This window comes from Crocuta crocuta, unplaced genomic scaffold (assembly GCF_008692635.1).
Source record: "Crocuta crocuta isolate KB4526 unplaced genomic scaffold, BGI_CrCroc_1.0 scaffold884, whole genome shotgun sequence".
Taxonomy (NCBI): Eukaryota; Metazoa; Chordata; class Mammalia; order Carnivora; family Hyaenidae; genus Crocuta; species Crocuta crocuta.
Window position 1 is genome coordinate 2,115,636 of NW_027529549.1, and position 22,094 is coordinate 2,137,729.

The 22,094-nt window shown below is 37.3% G+C and overlaps 1 long non-coding RNA gene across 1 annotated transcript in view; it reads left to right on the plus strand.

Moving 5' to 3' along the window:
- Positions 1-21,714, plus strand: part of LOC144229394 (uncharacterized) — a 44,090-nt gene extending 22,376 nt beyond the window's left edge. Inside the window, exons 3-5 of the long non-coding RNA XR_013334480.1 lie at positions 19,083-19,156; positions 21,251-21,530; positions 21,684-21,714. This is a non-coding gene — a long non-coding RNA (uncharacterized LOC144229394). The remainder of the gene's footprint in view (positions 1-19,082; positions 19,157-21,250; positions 21,531-21,683) is intronic.
- Positions 21,715-22,094: the final 380 nt, after the last annotated feature.

Here is a 22,094-nt window from a genome sequence, read left to right on the forward strand (position 1 = left end):
CATTGGCTAAGCGTTTTTTAGAATTGATGATGCAAATCCTTAGATTAAAAATGTAACCCTTGTCTTAAGAAGGATAAATAGGGGCACCTGGATGGTTCAGTCGGTTAAGCCTCCAACTTCAGTTCAGGTCATGATCTCACGGTTTGTGGGTTCGAGCCCCGCATCAGGCTCTGTGCTGACTGCCAGCTCACAGCCTGGAGCCTGCTTCAGATTCTGTATCTCCCTATCTCTCTGACCCTCCCCTGCTCACGCTATCTCTCTCTCTCAGAAATAAATAAAACATTTTTTAAAAAAATAAGGATAAATAAAAATAAATGAATACTTAGATGCATCATTATGCAATTAAAAATCAGAAATTAAAAATAAATTTTTCTAAAAAATATTAAAATCTATTAGAAAAATCAGTCTTATAGGCATGACCATTAGGCAGACAGCTGACTTCACATCAGCAACTATAGATACTAGTTGACAATGGAGCAATATCTACCAATTGCTGAGGGGAAATCACTCTCAACCTAGAATCCTATGCCTTGCAAAACCACCTCTGAGATCAGGTCCAGAACCTAAGCAGAAAAAGGCTTTCCTGGGAAGAAAGGTTTCAGTTCTTCCTTCTTATGGCATCATTTCCTTGGACACAGGCTGAGTTAAGACAAATGTGGAATGTTACATATAAGAGACAATAATCTATCTAATTTACTGTTAAATTTCTGATTAGTGAGAGTTCTTCACTGAGGATGCTATAGGTAGGCAGACAAGCATTGGGCTTATATGATAGGAACAATATAAAAGGGTTAAAGCAGTGGCTTCTCTGTGCCAAGTTAAACTACATACATGTTGAAGTTATTCCTATTTGTTGCACATATCCTTGATAGGTAAGGGGAGAGACAAGAAGCTGTGTACATACATAGCTTTAGAGCTTCCCACTGGGAAAAATACTATCTTTCTTGACTTCTATCCTTCTATAAATCTAAATAAATGTAATGACAGATTCAATCCTATTGTGTTATGTGAGTTTGATTGCCAGTCCTAACTTATGATCACTGCTAGTGTGAGACACTCTCATTATAGGGAAATAAAAACATTTTTCCACATATAAGGCTAAGAGAATTTTTCACTCACAAACGATCACTTAAAAAATTATAAAGAACATACTTTAGCAAGAAGAGATTTTAACTGTGATGCAAGATCCAAAACTAAGCAGAAAAACTGAAAAAAAAATAAGTCACAAGGTATCCAAAAACATGAAACTAAATCTCTGAACAAGAATAATAGAAAAGGATATGGAGCCTTCACTGAATATTCAGCATATCAACATCTATGTCCTGTTTGGGAGAAGGATAGAGGTCCTAAAGCTGAACAACTTTACACTCTTTTTGAAACATTTATAAAGTATATACTTTTTAAATTTAAGAATAACTATTGAAATGATGGAAATAATCTCTCCACTTCTGAATTCATAGAGAAAAAAAGAATACAAAAATTTTAACAGTTCATCTGAAAGTAGAAAAGAAGATAAAAAGAAGGAAAGAGAAAGGGTGAGATCTAGATAATCAATGTATTTCCTTTTTTGCTGTGGCTGTCAGGAAACCCAGATAAATTTTTTCTCAATTATTACATTGTATTCCTAATATGGTTTATCTTCCCTTCTCATAAGATAATTTTTATCTCTTTTGCTTTCATTTACAATGTCCAGATATTGAAGTTAACTTCCTTTTTGTATTAGAATTACAGGAAGTTTGAACTAGAAAAGTTCTTAGAGATCTTCTAGTCTAAGGATAAAAAAACAAAGCAGGTATGCTACTATGATCCTATCTTGTGCATTAAGCAGACATTCCTAACAAAATACTGTGTTCCTTCTTACTAAGCCTAATCATGGTCTTTTTTTTTTTTTTTTTTTTTTTAGATTNTTTTTTTTTTTTTTTTGGCGTGGTGTATTTTTTTTTCACAAATAGTTTATTGTCACAATAAATTTCCATATAACACCCAGTGCTCCCAACAAGTGCCTAATCATGGTCTTAAAGTACTTCTCAAAAAGCTTTCTTATTTGATTCTGTTGGCTCAAGAGGTAAAACCTATCTACGAATCCAGATCAAGTCAAATTACATCTTTGAGGGATGAAGAGATTGAGACATGGACAGGTGAGACAATTTGCCCAAGGTCACATAAAAACTGAGACAAAAACTGTGCCTACCAAGCCATGTTTTCTATACCAGACTGAGTCAATAAATCCTGGATGTGTTCCCCAATCAAGAAAACTTCTGTCGCCTGAGAATGCTGCTGTTACCCTTCTGGAATCTTACTTTTAATTTAATTTAATTTAATTTATTTATTTTTTAAAATTTATTTCTGAGAGAGAGACAGCATTAACAGGGGAGGGTCAGAGAGAGAGGGAGACACAGAATTGGAAACAAGCTCCAGTCTCTGAGCTGGCTGTCAGCACAGAGCCCGACGCGGGGCTTGAACCCACAAACCGTGAGATCATGACCTGAGCCGAAGTCAGATGCTTAACCGACTGAGCCACCCAGGCGCCCCTAATTTTGTTTTTTAAAAAGCCAGTTGCAGTTTACAGTTTTAGACAGGATTAAGGAAACATTCCATTTTGCTCCTCCCACAAATCACAACAGCAACAACAAAAGAAACCTGGACAAAATACATAAGTCCAAAAACTGGAGAAGAGAAGGTGGTTAGACTAGGAGCTTGGGACTTGAGTAATTACTTGGAAGTGAATTCCCGAGGTTTTTTTTTTTCTTGCCTCCTATTTGTCCTGAGCTTGGCACTAGATAAGCCTACAATTTGAAAACAGGTAAAGACCAAAAATTAGCCAGAAGAGGAGTCTAGGCTTTCTATACAAATAATGTGAAAAGTTCTTTGTGGAAAGGACAGCCTAATGGGTCAGAAACCTTTATCTATACCTACTTACTCATAGGGCTCAGACCATGAGCCCCTCCGTCACCCTGACAGGCATTGTGGGATGGAGTCCCTCAGGCAGAACCCTGTGGCCCATCCTCTTTGCAGTAAGGAGGTGGGGACGCTCCCCTACAGAAGGGTTGTTTCTGCTCTCTATGAGTCCGTTCGAGTTGCCATAGCAGGAGACAGCAGGTTGGGTGGCTTAGACGACAGAAAATTATTTTCTCACGGTTCTGGAGGCTGAAGCCTGAGTTAGGCTGCCTTTGGATTGGTTTCTGGTGAGATCTCAGTTCCTGGCTTGTAGATGGGCTGCCTTCTCACTGCATCTTCATGTGATCTTTTCTCCAGCACACACCGAGAGACCAAGGTGTCTCTTCCTAGTCCTATCAGATTAGGGCCTTATCTTTATGACCTCATTTACCCTTAATTACCCTAAATATTTACCCTTAATTATCTGGAGGCACTATCTCCAGATACAATCACATTGGGGGTTAGGACTTCAGTGTATGAATTTTTGGAGGTGAGTGACAAGTCAGTCCGTGACAAATCTTATCCTGCGGTAATGAGGAGGTGTGGCCCTCTGGCAGAGCCCTCTGCATGGAACCCTGACTTCCATCCCTGCCCTGCACTAATGAGGAAACAAAATGGATACAAATGAAAACCTTCCATCAAATGAAAACCTTTTGCTTTTGATAAAATCCTTGCTAAAAGGATGAAAAAAAATAAGGCACAGATTGGGAGAAAATATTTTCAGATCACTATCTCATAATGAACTTGTATTTAGGATAATAAAGAAGTCGCTAAGCTGAATAGTAAGAAAACAAACAATCCAATTAGAATATGGGCAAACGACTTAAATAGACACTTGCCTAAAGAGGACATGCCAATGGTAAATAAACATACATTTCCCTGCAGGGAAATACAAATTAAAGATGCATGATTTACATATTACACACATATAAAAAAATAACAAAAATTAAAAATATCAGTAGTGCCAAGTGCGGATGAGGAATGTAAAATGGTTTAGCCACTTTAGAAAATAGTTTCTCAGTTTCTTATAAAATTAAATATACATATACCATATGACCCAGCAATCTCTGTGATGGGTTATTTATCTTAGAGAAATGAAGAGTTATGTTCACACTAAAAACCTGTACCTAAATATTCATTGCAGCTTTCTTTGTTCTAGTCAAAAACTGGAGGCAGCCCAAATATCCTACACCAGGTGAATGGATAGACAAACTGGTAAATCCACACTGTGGAATAACTACTCAGTAATCAAATTAACGATTGACACACCTAACAATTTAGATGCATATCAAAGGAATTATGCTGAGGAAAAGAAGCTGATCTCAAAGGGTTATCACATCTGGTATAATTCCATTTATATAATATTCTAGAAGAGACAAAATCATAATGGTGAACAGGTCAGTGGTAGCCAGGAGTTAGGTTTGGGGGTGGGAAATAACCTGAAGGAATTTCTTTATAGTGATAGACCAGTTCTGTAACTTGACTAGGGTGATGGTTACACCAGTTACGGAACTATATACACACACACAGACATCTCACAAAATGTCCATGCCAGAACTTGTGAAATCCACATAAAGTCTGTACTTGATTTTTGAAAATGCACTATAATTATGTAAGATATTATCATTAGAGGAAACTGGGTGAGGTACATGAAATTTCTGTGTATTATTTCTAGAATTTTTTTGTGACCCCAAAACTATTTCAAAATAAGCAGCTATGATTTTAAAGATCTGTTGTAACAAAAATGTTTAAATGTTCCAGTTTCAAGCCTGTCTGACTTCAAACCAATGCTCTTATGCACTATACACTAGTAATGATCCATTGGAAAAATGGCTATAGACATAAATAAGTAAACACGAATATGAGACACTGAACTTCTTTTTGTTTCCTTAGACCCTAGGAGAACAAAACACAAAAGTAATGACATGAGAGAATTATGGCATTTGAAGCCGGATGGTTTCAGTAGATTTTATATACCAGCTCTCTTAGGACAAGTCTCACTTGCCTGTTATACAGTGATCTCATAACATATTATGAATTCTCTTTGCTAGGTTTTCATATCTATATTCAGCCATCACCTTATTTTAGATGTTTTTCCCTGGAATATTTTTGTGTTAAAATTTAATGCTCCCAAAAGCTATTATCATTTTAGTTAGTTAATTGAGAGCTAAGTGTAAGGGAAACCAATGAGTTTAAAACAAGCTTTTTAAAAGCTGGAGCCTGTATGCTTTTTATTATTTCTCTTGCCCTAGTATCTCATTAGTGTTATCACATTCCTAAAATACTTAAAATAGTTAAAAGTATAAGATACACAAGTATGGAGAGACCTTAAGAGACAGCATTTTGAAGCTCTCAAAAATGTTAACTGGGAAATACATAAAACAACTCTTTACTTGTCAGGGTTAAGGTCATGGGAAACACATCTGTTTGCATTTGTAGAGTATACTGTCACAGTAAACTATGCTGCATGAAGCCGTGGAGCAAAAAGCACAGCGGAATTGTGCAGTTACATCATCAGCTAAGCATGTATATCACAAATTGCTTGAAAGCAATCATCGCAATATTCTGAATCCCACCAAAATGTTATGATTAAACATCCACAACAAAGGCTGTGTCCAAAAGGCCCTGCTTTTGTTCTGAGCAGGGTTTATTTGAAGAAAATGGAATGTGATTGTAATAAGAAGCTTGGGCTGGCTCGCTCTTCAACTCATTAAGCTGCTGTAATGTGCAGGAGGCAGCAGGGTAGAGAGGGGCAGGCTCAGGAGAGGCTCATAAGTTTCACACACCACCCTGGGGCTGGACAAGAGAATGGGGGTGACAGGTGCACAGGGACGTACATGAAGTCCTCCATCAGATGACTCTCCTGGAGCTGGAACCCTAGCCTTCAGGGCAGAGCTCTCAGGAAGGTACACTCTATCATAGTCAAAAATTCCAGTGATACATTGTTCATGAGAAAAATCAGACAAGGCAATTACAGGAAAGAGCAGGAAGCCACTGCTGTCTTCCAATCAGATTTTCAATATTTAACCATCACTTCCTAAGTACAGTTGGGCTCTGTGAATTATGCAGCATGCACAAGGCTGTCCGAGGAGATTTGCTCCTAATAATGGATTTTTTGCATCACAAATGAATAGGGCTGTTCATCTTTGTATTCATCTCCTTTCCTGGGGCTGCTTTTGCCTAATTTGCATTTTTACCTGTGGCTTTGACTTTATTATAAGAAATGTGAAAAATACGAAGAATTCTGTCTTTACCGTGGCCCCTAAGTGCCTGAACTGGTTGATACTATATTAGTTAAATATGTTCATTTGTATATTTTGTTCTCACTTGCAAACAGGGCTGTAAATAGGTACAAGTCATATACATATACATATATACACATACACATACACAAATCCAAATATACTCTTTCCATCAAAAGAATAAAAACAGGTACTGGCCTGCTGAGAGCTGAAGGTGACAAAGAAATAGGTGTAGCTGAGATAGATCAAATAAAAAGTGGGAAGTCAAACACATAGAAACAGAGAGTAGAATGCTGGTCACCAGGGGCTGGGCAGTGGGGGACTTAGGAAGATGTTGGTCAAAGGGTACAAATTTGCAGTTAGAAGATGAATAAGTTCTAAAGATCTGATGCACAGCATAGTGCTTATAGTCAGCAATACTGTGTTATATACTTCAAAGTTGCTAAAAGCCTAGACCTTAAATGTTCTCACCACAAAAAAGAAATGATAATTCTATTATGTGATAGAAGTGTTGGTTAAGGCTAAGGTGGTAATCATGCTGCAATATATAAACGTATCAAATCAACATGTTATACACCTTAAACTTACACAATGTTTTGTGTCAAATATATCTAATTATATCTAAATACAAAAATTAGGTTATTTGACATTAAAGAAATAGTAGGAGCCAGTGGCATTTTTCACAGTACCTTAGAGTTGGTGGTGGCTGGGAATTGGCTACTGCCCTTTGGGCAGCTTTGAAGCTACAGGGAGGGCATTCACATTTAGCACAACACTTTCAGGCTGAAGGGTAAGGGTGGCTATCTTTTCTCCCAAGGAGGGAGAATGCTCACTTGTTAAGAGAATGCCTGGGTTTTGACCTTTTCCTGGCACAATTTAACTATTAGGATTTTCAGATCATACTTGGCATTAAGGATGTCATAATAAACTCTACTTTCTTTTTTTTTTTTTTTTAATTTCTAAGAGAGAGAGAGAGAGACAGCGTGAGCAGGGGAGGGTCAGAGAGAGAGGGAGACACAGAATCTGAAACAGGCTCCAGGCTCTGAGCCGGCAGTCAGCACAGAGCCCGACGCGGGGCTCGAACCCACGAACCGCGAGATCATGACCTAAGCGAAAGTCGGACGCTTAACCGACTAAGCCACCCAGGCGCCCCAATAAACTCTACTTTCTAAGGTTTCTGATCCTTAAGTATAATTCAAGGGAAGTAGTAGCTTATTTTCATCTAAATATATATATTTATATTTATATTATGTATATATTTCATCTGTATATGTATATATTTCATCTATATATTTATGCCTTAATTTTTCCAGTTTTATTTAGATATAATTGAAATACAACATTTTATAAATTTAAGGTATAAAACTGGTCAATTTGATATATTTGTATATTGCAAAGTGATTACCACTACAGTGTTAGTCAGCACTTCTATTATGTCACATAATTACCATTTCTTTTCTGTGGTAAGAACATTTAAGATCTACTCTCTTAGCAACTTTCAAGTATGTAATGCAGTACAGTAAAACCTTGGATCTGTAGTCTTGTTCTGCAAGTGTTCTGCAAGCTGAGCAAACATTTTTTTCTTTTTCTAATGTTTATTTGCTTTTGAGAGAGAGAGAGAGACCAAGGAGAGTGGGGGAGGGGCAGAGAAAGAGGGAGACACAGTATCTGAAGCTGGCTCCTGGCTCTGGGCTGTCAGTACAGAGCCCAAGGTGGGGCTTGAATACACGAGGCGGGAAATCAAGACCTGAGCTGAAGTCAGACACTTCACCAACTAGGCCACTCAGACAGCCTGATGAGCAAACATTTCTAATAAATTTTAACTTGATAAATGAATTTGCCTTGTAATAGGAGTAGTATATGACACTGAATGTCACATGATCACAACTGAGTCAATGGTTCTTCTCTCTCTGGCTGTCTCTTGCTGTGGACTTGTGGGTGATTGTCTCCCATGCTCAGCTGCTTGGTCTCATGCTGTGGCATTTGCAGAAATCAGTGATTTTTCAGAACGTTGGAAGGTGCCCTCCACTGGCACTGGTGTATTTTTTTTTTCTCACTTGAAAGTACCTATGGACAGTCCTTTGCTTTACCCTACAAGAGTAAGCTTAGGAATGCTTTGCTTCATCTAGGTCAGGCTGCATATAGACCCTTTCCTCCGCTGCCTTATTGCCAGTTACATTAAATACACTATATGACAAGAACTTACTAATACTGTACTGTAGTCAACCTCCGTGTGAGCATCTACAATGGCCTCCATGCAGAAGATTCCATTGAGCCAATAGATAGCAGTGATTCTGTTAGTGATAGTGAAAGTCGTCCTACACAATGATCCTCCTTTCTCTTGTCTCCCTCACACCAGCCACGAAAGTGTTCAAAGGTAAGTGTGGGTTAATTTGTTTATTTTTCTTTATATTTTATATTTTCTTTATTATTTTGCATTATATTACAGTATTATAATCATTTTTGTATGAATATTTTGGGGTTGTGGAATGAATCATCTGAGTTTCCATTATTTCTTACAGGAAACTTAGCTTTGATTACAAGTGCTTTGGATTACAAGCATTTTTCTGGAATGAATTATGCTTGCAAACCAAGGGTTTACTGTTTTGTTAATTATAATCATCATGCTGCACATTAGATTCTCAGAACTTATTTATCTTATAACTGGAGGTATACACTTTTTGACCAATAATCTCCATTCCTACCTGCTCCTCCACCCCCAATAACCACTACTCTACTCTGTTTCTATGATTTCACCTTTTTTAGATTCCACATATAAGTGATATCATATAGTACTTAGTAGTTATTTGTCTTTCTCTGTCAGAGTTATTTCACTTAGCATAATGCCCTGAAGTTTCATCCATGTTGTCCCAAATGGCAGGGTTATTTCCTTCTTTCTCATCGCTGAGTGATTATGTATATATAATCTCATTTCTCTATTCATTTGTTGATGGACACTTAGGTTGTTTTCATATCTTGACTGTTGTGAATAATATCACAACAAACCTGAGAGTTCATGCCTTTATTAGGGCTGTACCAATGAAAAACAAGAACACCTGTATAATGAGATTTCCTATCTTTCTTCCTTTTTCTCCTTTCTCTCTTTCTTCCTCTCTCTTTACACCTTTCTTCCTCCCTCCCTCCCTCCCTTCCTTCCTCTCTCCCTCCTTTCCTCCCTTCCTTCCTGCCCTCCACCATCCCTCTGTCCTTCTCTCCCTCAGCAGAAGTTTTTGAGTGCCAGCCATATTCCAGATAGACACTGTACTAGGCTCTCGGGAAATCATGCTAACAAGAAGTAGCCACTGTCGTATGGCTGACTTTACAATATAATGCGTTGATTGTAAAGTAAAGAGGCAATTGCAACTGAATGTAATAAGTGGAATAACGTGATGATGATGATGGCGACAATAGGGATTTATGTTAATTAGATCATTCTCTCAACCACCCCTTGAGCTAGGTACCAATCTTATTCCTATTTTACCAGTGAAAACCTGAGGCTGGGGGCGCCTGGGTGGCTTAGTCGGTTAAGCGTCCGACTTTCGCTTAGGTCATGATCTCGCGGCTCGTGGGTTCGGTCCCCGCGCCGGGCTCTGTGCTGACTGCCAGCTCAGAGCCTGGAGCCTGTTTCAGTCTGTGACTCCCTCTCTCTCGCCTAGAAATAAATAAAACATTAAAAAAAAAAAAAGAAAACCTGAGGCTAAGTCAATTTTGCATGTTTATGCACTTAGCAAATGTAAAGGTGGAATTTGAATTCTTTCTAGGAAGTCATACAAAGCAAGCACTTTGATCCTAATTGGTTGTATGGGACAAAATGGTGGTGGGAATGTGCAACCAAGGTAGTCTTGGAAGATTCAAGACTGGTCAGGGAAGGCTTCTTAGAGGAAGGTATAGCTAATCTGAAAACTGCATAAAGACAAATAGCGGAAAAAGTAAGTATTCTTAAAGAATAAGATAAATTTGGGTCTGAAATCTGGCTATTCCCACTTTGTAGCTTGGGTGCAATGTTTAATTTCTCAGCCCCAACTGCCTTATCTATTTAAAAAAATAAGGTGAGGACTGGATGGCTCAGTCAGTTAAATGTCCAACTTTGGCTCAGGTCATGGTCTCACAGGTCGTGAGTTTGAACCCTGAGTGAGGATCTGTGCTGACAGATCAGAACCTGGAGACTGCTTCAGATTCTGTGTCTTCTTCTCTCTCTGCCCCTCCCAGCTTGGTCTCTCTCTCTCTCAAAAATAAATAAACATTAATTTTTTTTAAATAAGGCTATTATATACCTATTTCAGAGTTGTTAGAATAACATGAGATAGCATATGTAAAAGTTCTAGCATAGGGCTTGGCATTAGGAAGATACCTAGTAACTATTTCCTTTCCACAATATACCTATTAATAATATTCTGCATTTCACTGTGTTTCAGGGAATATATAATCTGTATTAACCCCAAAGCCATGGGATAATTCAGATAGTTTAAAATGAGAGTTTAGATTATTTATTCTAACTTATATTAGCACTAACTCTGATATTTCCTTGGTTATTTTGGGTATTTCATTTATCTACTTGCTTAACAACTCATTCAGCTATTACTGGATATATTTTAAGATAAACATTCACGGGGGAGAAAAGATGTTTGGCTATTTCTCAGGAATAACAGAGCCTGAAAGGAACATTTATCAAAACAACCCAAATTAAAAAAAAAAATCACTGTGACTGGTTGCTGGGATAAAAGGAAGACATGAATCTAAAACATACTAACTTGCTAAATGTTTCTCAAGTTCATGGCTATTTGTAACATTTTTAAAAATTGTGTACTTTATGATAGAATGACTTCCAGATGTATGAAGCCCTCCTTTTCCACACCATTTAATAAAACATTAAATACTATTGAAATGATCTGATGCAGTCTATTTAAAACAAATGGATGTACCTACTTCAAGATGAGCTGTCCCAGGCAAGATTCATGATCTTTCTCATTAAACTTTTCCTATTGCATGTAATATCTCAATTAATGGATAGAACCTTAAATACTCAGACTAAAAATTTCGAGTCATCTTTGTATCAAACCATCTGTTAGATATGGTAGGCAGAGCTTGAAAGCAGCCTCCAGACTCCCACCCTCTGATGTAACACCTCCCGTATAATGTCTTCCTCCTTGAATGTGTGTAGAACCTGATGGATATCACTCCACTGATTAGGTTACACTATGTGGCAAAGATAAAGGGGTTTTGCAAATGTGATTAAGGTTCTCTAATCAGCTGGCTTTGAATTAATCAAAAGGGAATTCTCTGGGTATCAAATGAGTCCCTCCAAAAAAGGCATTTGGGCTTCCTTGACCTCAGGGACTTGAAGCAGCAGAGTTTCCCCTGATGGCCTTGAAGACATAAGCTGCAGTGTTTGAGAGGAGGAAGCAGGAGGCAAGAACATGAGAGTGACCTCTAGTAACTGAACGGTGTTCTCCAATGATAGCTACCAAGAACATGGAGAGCTCAGTCATATAACTACAAAGAAAGGAATTCTGCTAACATACGCTTGGCAGTAGATTCTTCCCCAGTTAAGCCTCTAGATAAGAATATAATCCAACTGACACCTTAACTGCAGCCTTGTGTGACCTTGAGCAGAGACCTAGCAGAGACCTAAGATCATGGGAAACTCATGATCCACAGAAACTGTGAGATAATGTATGATGCTTTAAGTGACTAAGTTTGTGTTAACTTGTTATGCAGCATAGAAAACTAATACATTAAGTTCTCTTACTTCTTCCAATGTTTTTAAATCTATCCTTTTGTCTTTATTGTTCTCATGTCTCATTTAGGCCCCTATTGTATCAACTAACAACTTTTTTTTTTTTACAGAGAATCTTTTTTAAATGTATTTTTTTTAAGTTTATTTATTTATTTGTGGCGGGGGGAGGGACAGAGAGATTGGGAGAGAGAGAGTCCCAAGCAGGCTTCGCACTGTCAGCACAGAGCCCGATGTGGGCCTTGAACTCACAAACCATGGGATCATGACCTGAGCCAAAATCAAGAGTCAGAAATTTAGCCGACTGAGCCACCTGCCCCCGAAGTAACAACTTTTTAACTAAACTTCCCACCTTCAGTTTCTCACTTCTCCTGGAAATCCATTGCCACTATATTATATCTTCCAGAAACTCAGTTTTAATTCTGTCTCCCTGTCAAAAAATGTTCATAGTTCCCATTTTCTCCATAATCAAGGATTAGAGTTTAGTCATTTTGTGGCTTTGGATTTGGATCTAAGTTCTAATCCTTCACTATCTGTGTGAAGTTGGGCATGTTAATAAACCTCTTAAGGCTTAGTTTGTAAAGTGGAGGTCATAACTCATTGGAAGAACAAAATGAGATAATGCATATAAAGTTTCTGTTACATAGTGTGTGTTCCATAAATTGTAGCTATTATTATTGTTATCTTAGAATTAAATTCAAGCTTCTTATTCTGGTATTTAAGCTACATATGAGCCTCAAAAGCTTTTCTAGCCATATCTTCTACATGATTCCCCAAATCATACTGTTCAGTCACACCAGTTTACCAATGAACTTGAAGTTCTTGGTTACATATTATGCAATCCATTTTTTTCTGTCCAGTGTTTATTTTCTTCCTTTAGACTAGAGGGGACTTTGTTTGTTTGTTTGTTGTTTTGTCATTCTACACCTATCAAAATTCCACAAATCTTTTGAGGAATAGCGTATAAGAGACCTCCCCTCTAACCACAACTAGCTTTCAACAGGCACCCACCAATACTTACCACCTGAGTCTATTCTGATTTGTCAGAGGCCCATTCTGATTGGTGGTATCATATAAGTCATTATGTGTTTTTAGTAGCAGCCCTGCCTACAGTCTTCTCTTTCTTTGAGCTCTCAACCCAGAGTTATTTCTTCTTTGTGTTCCTGTAGCAATTTGTTGGTACCTGTGTTTGATATATCAAACTATGTTTTGAACTTCAACCTGTTCACATGATTATCTTCCTCACTATATAGAAAGAAGAGATCGACTTTAGTTTTGTCACACAAAATAAATGCTCAAATCTTTGTTGGATGATTAAAAATTAGTTTCATTGAGCTACTTTTCAGTCTTTAGAAGGATGAAGCAGATTTTTATAATGGATGATGTCTATTAATGGTTGACTGGCTGTAGGAGCATCTTATTTGGCTTAAATAATTAAATATTCCATACAAGAATGCATCAAAGTAAAAACTATGTATGGTTTATAAAACCCAATAAAATCTATAAAGATTTGGATGGCCAATTTATTTCAATGAGTGTATCTCTATCTCCATATCAATATTTCTTTGTCAGAATAATTTCAGATCTTCATTGCTATAACAAATCCTTTTATGTCAAGCAATTGCATTTATGATCCTAGAAGAAATCTGAGACACTACTTTGTTGATGGATCTGGAGATTTGAATCCATGTAAAGTAGTAACTCTGTCTTCCCTTTCTCTCTTCTAACCCATCTTTTGGTACATCCTCTCTTTGCCTGGCTTCCTCTTTTTTTTTTTTTTTTTCCAGCTGTGGACCATTCTTCTGGGAAATATAGACCTCAAATAGAAACGATGTAGCTCTGCCTTCTTTTTTCCACTTGGTAACTTTGCACAATAGTCCCCAAAGAGTACATATATTCTGTGCTTCCTCTTCTTCCCTCAAAATGTGACTGAAGAAATCTTGTCTTTACAAACATAACTTCATTTCGTTTTGAGCATCATCCTTTTAAAACTCAGTTCTTAGAGGACTGTTTTTGTCCTTGGTGTTCATTCTTAATTATATCCTCATTCACTCCATCTTTTATTCGCTTTAAATCTGAGCTAGCTAGAATAGTTTCTTTCATGAATCCCTCACTTCTCTCTTAGAATTTTAGAGACTATAAAATATGTATATAATGTGTGTGCTTGTATTTTAAAAATGCTTACTGTTTACCAAACACAGTGTTAGATATTTCATGTGGTTTTCCTTTTCTTTAATGTTTAGTTTTATTTTTGAGAGGGAAAGACAGAGCATGAGCAGGAACAGACAGGGAGAGAGGAAGACACAGAATCCGAAGCAGGCTCCTCACCCCCCAAGCTGTCAGCACAGAGCCCAACAGGTGGCTTGAACTCACAAACCACAAGATCATAACCTGAGCCTGTCAGATGCTTTACCAGGTGAACCACCCAGGTGCCCCTTATGTGTGACCTTTCATAGTTAATTCTCCCAAAAAACCTATGCGGCATATGTAACTACTATCCGTGTGTGTGTGTGTGTGTGTGTGTGTGTGTGTGAGAGAGAGAGAGAGAGAGAGAGAGATTAAACAGGGTAGAGAGGTTAAGTAATTTTCCCAGGCAATTTGTAGCTCTTCCTTACTATCCTCACTTTCCAAGGAGAACTGAGATTCAGAAAGGTTGAATATCTTACTTAACGTCACAGGACTCATAAGTGGCACACCTAGGATTCAAACCTACATTTTTCTTGAGTCTGTAGTCTGAGCTCTTACCCCCACTTTCCTATAACTCCTGTGCTATAACTCCTTCCTTTCTTTGAAGCTCTTGACATCTGCTTTCTTAAAATCTTCAGCACATATCAGCCTCTGCAGTATATTTCCTTTCCTCATTATAAATGCCAAGATGATGTGGTAACCATTCAGTTCTTCCTTGTCAGAGAGAGGTTGGTCCAAAATAGCAGTCTTTTTACTGCAGCTTATATTATTTCAGAGATGATGTTCAGTAAGGTAAGTAAAATAATTTTTAACCACTTTACTTTGAAATCTAAAAGACTTCTAGTAGATGTCAAGAGAGTTGAGATTTTCCATCAACATACGGCTTGTCTCTGTGCCAATTTTGTCACAGAGGCACTCCATTATTTTAGTATATGATATTTCCCTAAGACTTGCAGGAAATCATATGTACAGGTATTAAATAGTAGACTGGGTATTACAATGGAGGACTGTGTTTCCAGAATAATAATTTTAAAAATCCTTAATTATATCACAAATTTTAGAGAAAAAAGTTGAAGCTAGTTCAGCTTTTTAATAAATTTTCCTTAATATTATTATTTTCCTTTACAGTAAGCATCAATGGAGAGCTTAACCCCAGTGAGATCAACTGACATCAAAGAATCCACTATTTTAGACACAATTAATGACTTCAATCTTGGTTTTAATTGTAATAAGCTTAGGAGACATGTATTACTTAGTAGTAGCATTGATATTCATCTGTCTATTTCCCACTCACATTTTAGAAAATAGTCACAGGGGTGCCGGGGTGGCTCAGTTGGTTGAGCATCTGACTTCAGCTCAGGTCATGCATTCTACCAAATGTCAGGAATACCTAGGAGTTATACTTCCCTTCTTATATTAAAATATTAAATTTGCCTTTGTTATCCATTTTAGTCAAGGTTCTTTATTTGCAACTAACAGAAATCAGCTTACATTAGCTTAAGCAAAAAGGGGGATTTATTGGAAAAGAACAAGGATGACTCATTAAACTCTAGGATAAGAAGTAAAAGCCAAGCTTTTTTGAACAGGTTGTTAATTCTCCTTTGGCTCTATGGGGTCCCTTGGTGGCTAAGTCTACCTCTTCTATTGGAGTCATAAGCAGTGAATCATTCTCAAAATGAATAGTTCAAAGATCCCATTAGATGCCTTGCCATTACCCTTATATAAACACTTATTGTTGTTGTAGTTAGTTTTTCACGTGTTTTCACAAACCCCATAATTTTCCAGGGAAGCATAGTGTCATGTACATAGTAGATGCTGACTGTATGTCTGTTGAATGAATAACTGTTATACTTCAAATTTTAGGTGATGTCACGTATTCCTTCTTGGCTATAAAGGAGATGTGACAGTGACATCTGTCACTCCATTGACTGGGAGGATTGATTTGACTGATCTGAAACTTCATCCTTATGTTTTGTTCAGACCCCAATTTTCTATATAATGCATGAACATCTTAGAAGATCAACTAACACTAGTTTGGGATAATTATCTTGGCAAACTATCTGATTAGTTTTCTTTGAAAGCCAGATTTTCTCATTTGAAAAATTGTGTTTTTTTAAGTAATTGAACAGTTTTAATTACAGATCTGAATTAAGGAAATCTTTGCAAGAATAGACATTATTTTACTTTTTTCATACAAATTTTACCTTCACTTGAATGTGAAAACTTAGTGCTTTAAGTGCCCTGGTGGTGAGACTAGGTCAATAAAGCTGGAGGAAACAGTAGGCAGATCCTTAGCTAAGTTGTCCTATACCAAACCCTTCCTGTCTGGGACCCTTCCCCTTACTGTTCCTGGCCAGGTTCAGCCCCTGGGACCCTGAGACCCTGGGACCCTGCTTTTCTCTTAGCATCTTAGCAAGTTCTGTCTGATTCCCAACCAAACTCATCCAATCCCATCCTCAACAACTCCAGTTTGGCTTTCTGGTGTTTCTCTTTAAATATCTCATGACATCCTCTTGTGAAAATATTAATTGTGATTCAACTACATGTTTAGCTTTCCACCCCACACCAAAGCCTGAGTCCCAATTACACACCCCTGCTATAGATTCTGTTCCCTCTTTTGAGGGTACAATTTTAATAATTAATATATTTTTAAGCATGGGTCTTTGCATCTGCTATAATGAAGAGATACAGCTCATTTATTAGTGTGAACATCAGTGGTAGAGTTATCATACAATGTATTGCCTATACTAGGACATGTCTGAACATGAAAGTAAGCACTATTAATAATTACTCTGGAATAACAAGTATACATCAAGATCACCCTGGGCAGACCAGAACTATTGTCCTCTTAATTATTAGTGATTGTCTGGTTTATCTAAGAAATTATTTTTTCTAAAAATTGAGATTCATTTATCTTTCTTGATGTGCTTAAATCTCTCTTTGACTTCACTAATTTTTGGAAATAAGTTATTCAAGAAATAGATTAAGGACCAGACTTATTAAAATGTTCCTTAAGCCTAGGTGTCCATCAACTGATGAAGGGATCAAGAAGATGTGGTTTATCTACACAATGGAATACTACATGGCAATGAGAAAGAATGATATATGGCCATTTGTAGCAACATGGATGGAACTTGAGGGTGTTATACTGAGTGAAATAAGTCAGGCAGAGAAGGACAAATACCATACGTTTGCACATATAGGCAGATTAGGAGGAACTTAACGGAGGACCATAGGGGAGGAGAAGAGGAAAAATAGTTGGGGAGAGGGAGGCAAACCATGAGAGACTCTTGAATGCTGAGAACAAACTTAGGACTGATGGGGGTGGGAGAGAGGGGAAGGGGCATGGGCATGGGGGAGGGCACTTGTTGGGATTAGCACTGGGTGTTATATGGAAACCAACTTGACAATAAACTATTTAAGAAAGAAAAAAATGTTCTTTAAAGCAAACGAACACTGTCCATCAATGGATGAATGGATAAAGAAGATGTGTAACACACACACACACACACATATATATTTATATACACACACTGGAAAATTATTCATCCATTAAAAGAATGAAATCTTGCCATTTGCAGGAACATGGATAGAGCTAGAGAATATAATGCTAAGTGAAATAAATCACTCAGAGAAAGACAATACCATATGTTTTCACTCATATATGAAATTTAAGAAACAGAACAAATGAACAAAGGGGAAATAGAGAGAGGGAGAGACAAACAAAGAAAAAGCTTCTTGACTATTGAGAACAAACAGATTATCAGAGGGGAGATGGGTGGGGAGGGGGTGAAATAGGTGAAGGGGTTAAGAGCACACTTATCATGATGAGCACTGAGTAATATATAGAATTGCTGAATCATGATACTGTATACCTCAAACTAATATAACATCGTATGCTAATTATACTGGAATTAAAATTTTTCTAACTTAATAAAATTTTTTAAAAAGCAAACCAACATCATCTCAAGGGCCTCAGGCTTTCAAAAAGAAGAGGCATTTGACATCACAAGTTCCTTTACAGGTTTGGGGACGCTTTAAAAAAAATAAGGAATTGATTACACTGTCAGTTGGAGTTATATACTTCTCTCTTCAGTCATGAGTAATTACCAGCTTCCTTACATTAGAATGGCATTAGTTCTTTAGGGGTTTTCTTGTTGTTTTTTGTTTGTTTGTTTGTTTGTTTTAGGAGCAGAAGGTTATTTAATCCAAAAAACATGGTCAACATAGTTACGGAAAAAGATTTGGAGGCAGCTGGCTGGGTAGCTGAATATTTTCTAGTGTAACATTTTTTTTTTTTTACAAATAGTTTATTGTCAAGTTGGTTTCCATATAACACCCAGTGCTCATCCCCACAAGTGCCCTCCATGTCCATCTCCCCCTTCCCCCCCACACCCATCAGTCCTCAGTTTGTTCTTAGCATCATTAGGGTTTCTTGAGAAGCCTCTGTTCCTTGGACCAGTGTGGACTGTAAGGTTTTGTTATAGAAACATACATCCAAAATGGACTAAGTAACCTCTGTTATATAGCAATTTCTAAATCTCTAAGTTTAAAATAATTTTTTACATCTCTCTATATAATCATAGAATATCTGAACTGATACTTACCTCAAAAATATCTAATCCAGAGGTTCTCCGCTGCAGCTACATATCCAAATGTTTGTGGAGCTTAAAAACAATACTTTTGTCTCTCCTCTTTCCAGATATTCTGATTTAAGTGGTCTGGGAGGGGACCCAGGCACAAGCATTTGAGGGGAAAATGTCTCAGGTGATTTTAATGAGTAGTCAGGCCTGAGAACCTCTGGTTTAATTCAACTACTTCATTTTCCTTTTGAGAAACCAAGGCCCTTTTACTTCAGCTGTCACTGTGGGTTAACAATCCAAATATCCCTGTGAATTGTGAGATGTTTTTAAAAGGGCTCTGTGAATGTGACATCACTTTCTTTATTTAGAACTGATCATAATTTTTATGGCTTCCAACAGATGTCTTGGTTTCTTGAATTATCCTTTTTTCGTCATGGAGCTTCTAAAGCACTTGCTGCCAAAGGAGCCGGAAGGTATGCTGGGTTTTTCATTGTTGTTGTTGTTCTCCAGGTAGTAGAACATATTTTAGCTTTTTAATTACTTGCCAGTATTTTTGCTTTGATTTCTTTGTTTATCTTTTTTGCCCACTGAAGTTTGTCTCCTAACGCTAGATTATGTGGATGTGTCTCTGAAGATCTCACAACTTAAAAAATAGTTTTCTTTTGCTTTGACACCTGGGTAATAATAGTTTAGCTCAGGGACAGCAAACTATGGCCCCTGTGTTAAAATCAGTCAGCTGCCTGTTTTTGTAAATAAAGTTTTATGGATTGTCTATGTCTGCTTTTTTTTGTAAATACAATTTTGTAAATAAAGTTTTATTAAAACACTGTCCTGACTACCCATTTATAGATTATCTATGTCTGCTTTCAAACACAACAGCAGAATTGCAACAAAGTGTATGACCCACACTGCTAAAGATATTTACTACTTGGTTCTTCACTGAAAAAGTTTTCTGACCTCTGGTTTAGCTAGTTCTAAGCTTCTTGGCCTGCAAGACATTTTTAGGCATTGTTCCTCTATCTTCTAATGTTAAATGATGCTGTGAGGATGTCAGAGGTCATCTTGGTTCCCATTCACCCTTTCTTTATCCACATTAATGACTTGGTCTTTTTGCCTGAATGCTGAAAGGATTCTATCTTTGAAATCTAGTATTCTGTATCTTGGCATCAAATATTTTACATTAATGTTCTTGGAACACTCTGTATTTGATTCTTTCTTTCCTTTTTTTTAAATCTATTTTGATTATATACAGAATTGAACACCTGTAATCCTAAGATACCAATTATGTACATTTTCACTTAACTTTGGCTTCTGTAGTGCTTTTCGCATATTTATTTCATTTTGTTCATTTCTTAAAAACTTGTCTTCTGTGTAACTTACAGTATTCTCAGTAATATCTATCCTTTCTTCCTTGGCTCTTGCATTCTGCTTCAGAGTGTTAAAAATTTTATTAAATTCTTGGGGCCTACATGAATATGTTTGGTCATAATTTTAACTGCTTGGTGGTAACATTTGGGGGGGCGGTGAATGTTCTTCACTTCCATTTGGTTTTTTTTTTCCTGTTTCTTTTCTCCTTTCTCTTGTAATATCTTTATGTACTGGTTCCTTTTTAATTGCTATTTATCTTTGAATGAAACAATTTCTTTCTCAACTAGCTATTTATAGGAAATTCATAGATACAGAACAAGATTGTATTTTTGAGTTATAAAGAATTCTTTCTAGTTCATAGCTCATTCTCCAACATTCATTTCTTTCTTCTTCTGTAACAACAGAAACCAGATTCTATTCATTGTCATCGTGTCCAGCTAAAACCCTAAAATGCCCAGTTTTCATTTTAGATGGTTATGGCTGTGTGACTAACTCTATCCACCAATATGTAAAGCCAAAGTGTTGAGTGTGGTTTCTGGATAAGGTCCTTGGATATAGGGCAGGAGGGAATACTTCTTATCCCTTCAGCCTGGAATATGATGTTAAGACTGAAGCTCCAGAAGCCATCTTAAACTTGAAATAACCTTGAAAGTGGAAGCCATGTACAGAGGGAAGCAGAGCAGAAAGTTAGGAGCTGGGTTCTCTGATGACACTATGAAGCTACCGTACAAATCTTATTTTAAAAATTTTTAATTCTTTTAAAAAGAATTTTTCTTTTAAAATTTTTAAAAATTCTTTTGGGGCACCTGGGTGGCAGTCATGCATCTGACTTTGACTCAGATCATGATCTTGTGGTTCATGAATATCAGCCTCACCTAAGGCACTGTGCTGACCGCTCAGAGCCTGGAGCCTGCTTTGAATTCTGTATTTCCCTCTCTCTCTGCCCCTCCCCTGCTCGCTCACTCTCTTTCTCACTCTCAAAAAAATAAATAAAAACATTTAAAAATTTTTAAAAAATTATTTTTAAGTGAATGAGAAACAAACATCTATTATGATGTTAAAGCTTTTGGGCTTTTCCTTCTTATATAGCTGAGCTTAACCTTAACTGACACAGTAATAAAACTTATAATGCAGGGTTGCATGAATGAGTGTGGGAATATGGGTGTGGGAGAGAATTGTTTTTGCCTTTGTTTTTTCAGGGCTAATGGAAGGTGGCGGCTGGCAGTTCAAGGTCTTTTTCACTCATCTCCCCAACGGATTGCTTCCTGTTAGGAGGTCATGTTTGTGTGATGCTGCTTTCACCCCCAGCTTCCCCACTTGTCTGGGGTGACACATGAGGACCGAAGAAGCTTCCATTACAAGACTGTGCGTTCCATCACCATTGTTCAAATATGGAATTGGTGGCCTCTCTTCTCAAGGTCTCATATTTCCTAGGGGAACCGGAGCTGTGCAGGGTCTGTCTGAGGTCTGTGTTTGCAGGTGGGTCTGGGCACTGCCTTCCCATGGGCATCCCTAGTGGCCTCTACATTGAGCAGCTCCTTCCTTACCTCCTGTGGTTCAGATTGGAGTTGTTTCCTAGTCTTGCCAAAGATGGAGCTTGCATTTCTCTTTTCCTTCTCTTTGTTGTTGCAGGGTGATTTTGGAGAAGAGAAGAGGCACAGGTATCTATACGCCACCATGTCAAAACCAGAAGTCTCCTTGCTTTATTTTTAAAACAACATTTTCATAAATTAGAAAGGGATGCATGTTCATTCTGGACATGTTAGAAAATTAAAAAAAAAAAAAAAAGAAGAAGGGAAAAACTTGCTGATAATTTTACCCATCAGTGGTGACTCCTGTTAACATTTTAGACAATATTTTTCCAAAATTTCTCTCTTTCATTTTCTCTATAAGTAAACTGATACATAGATAGGTTGTTTTTTAAATCTGGATGCTATTTTTTAACTGTATTCATGTAACTTTTTGTGAACATGATATGGAATACCATTGAATAGCCCACAACATTATTGTTCATTGCTCTTTGGCATTCCAAAGTATGAGTAT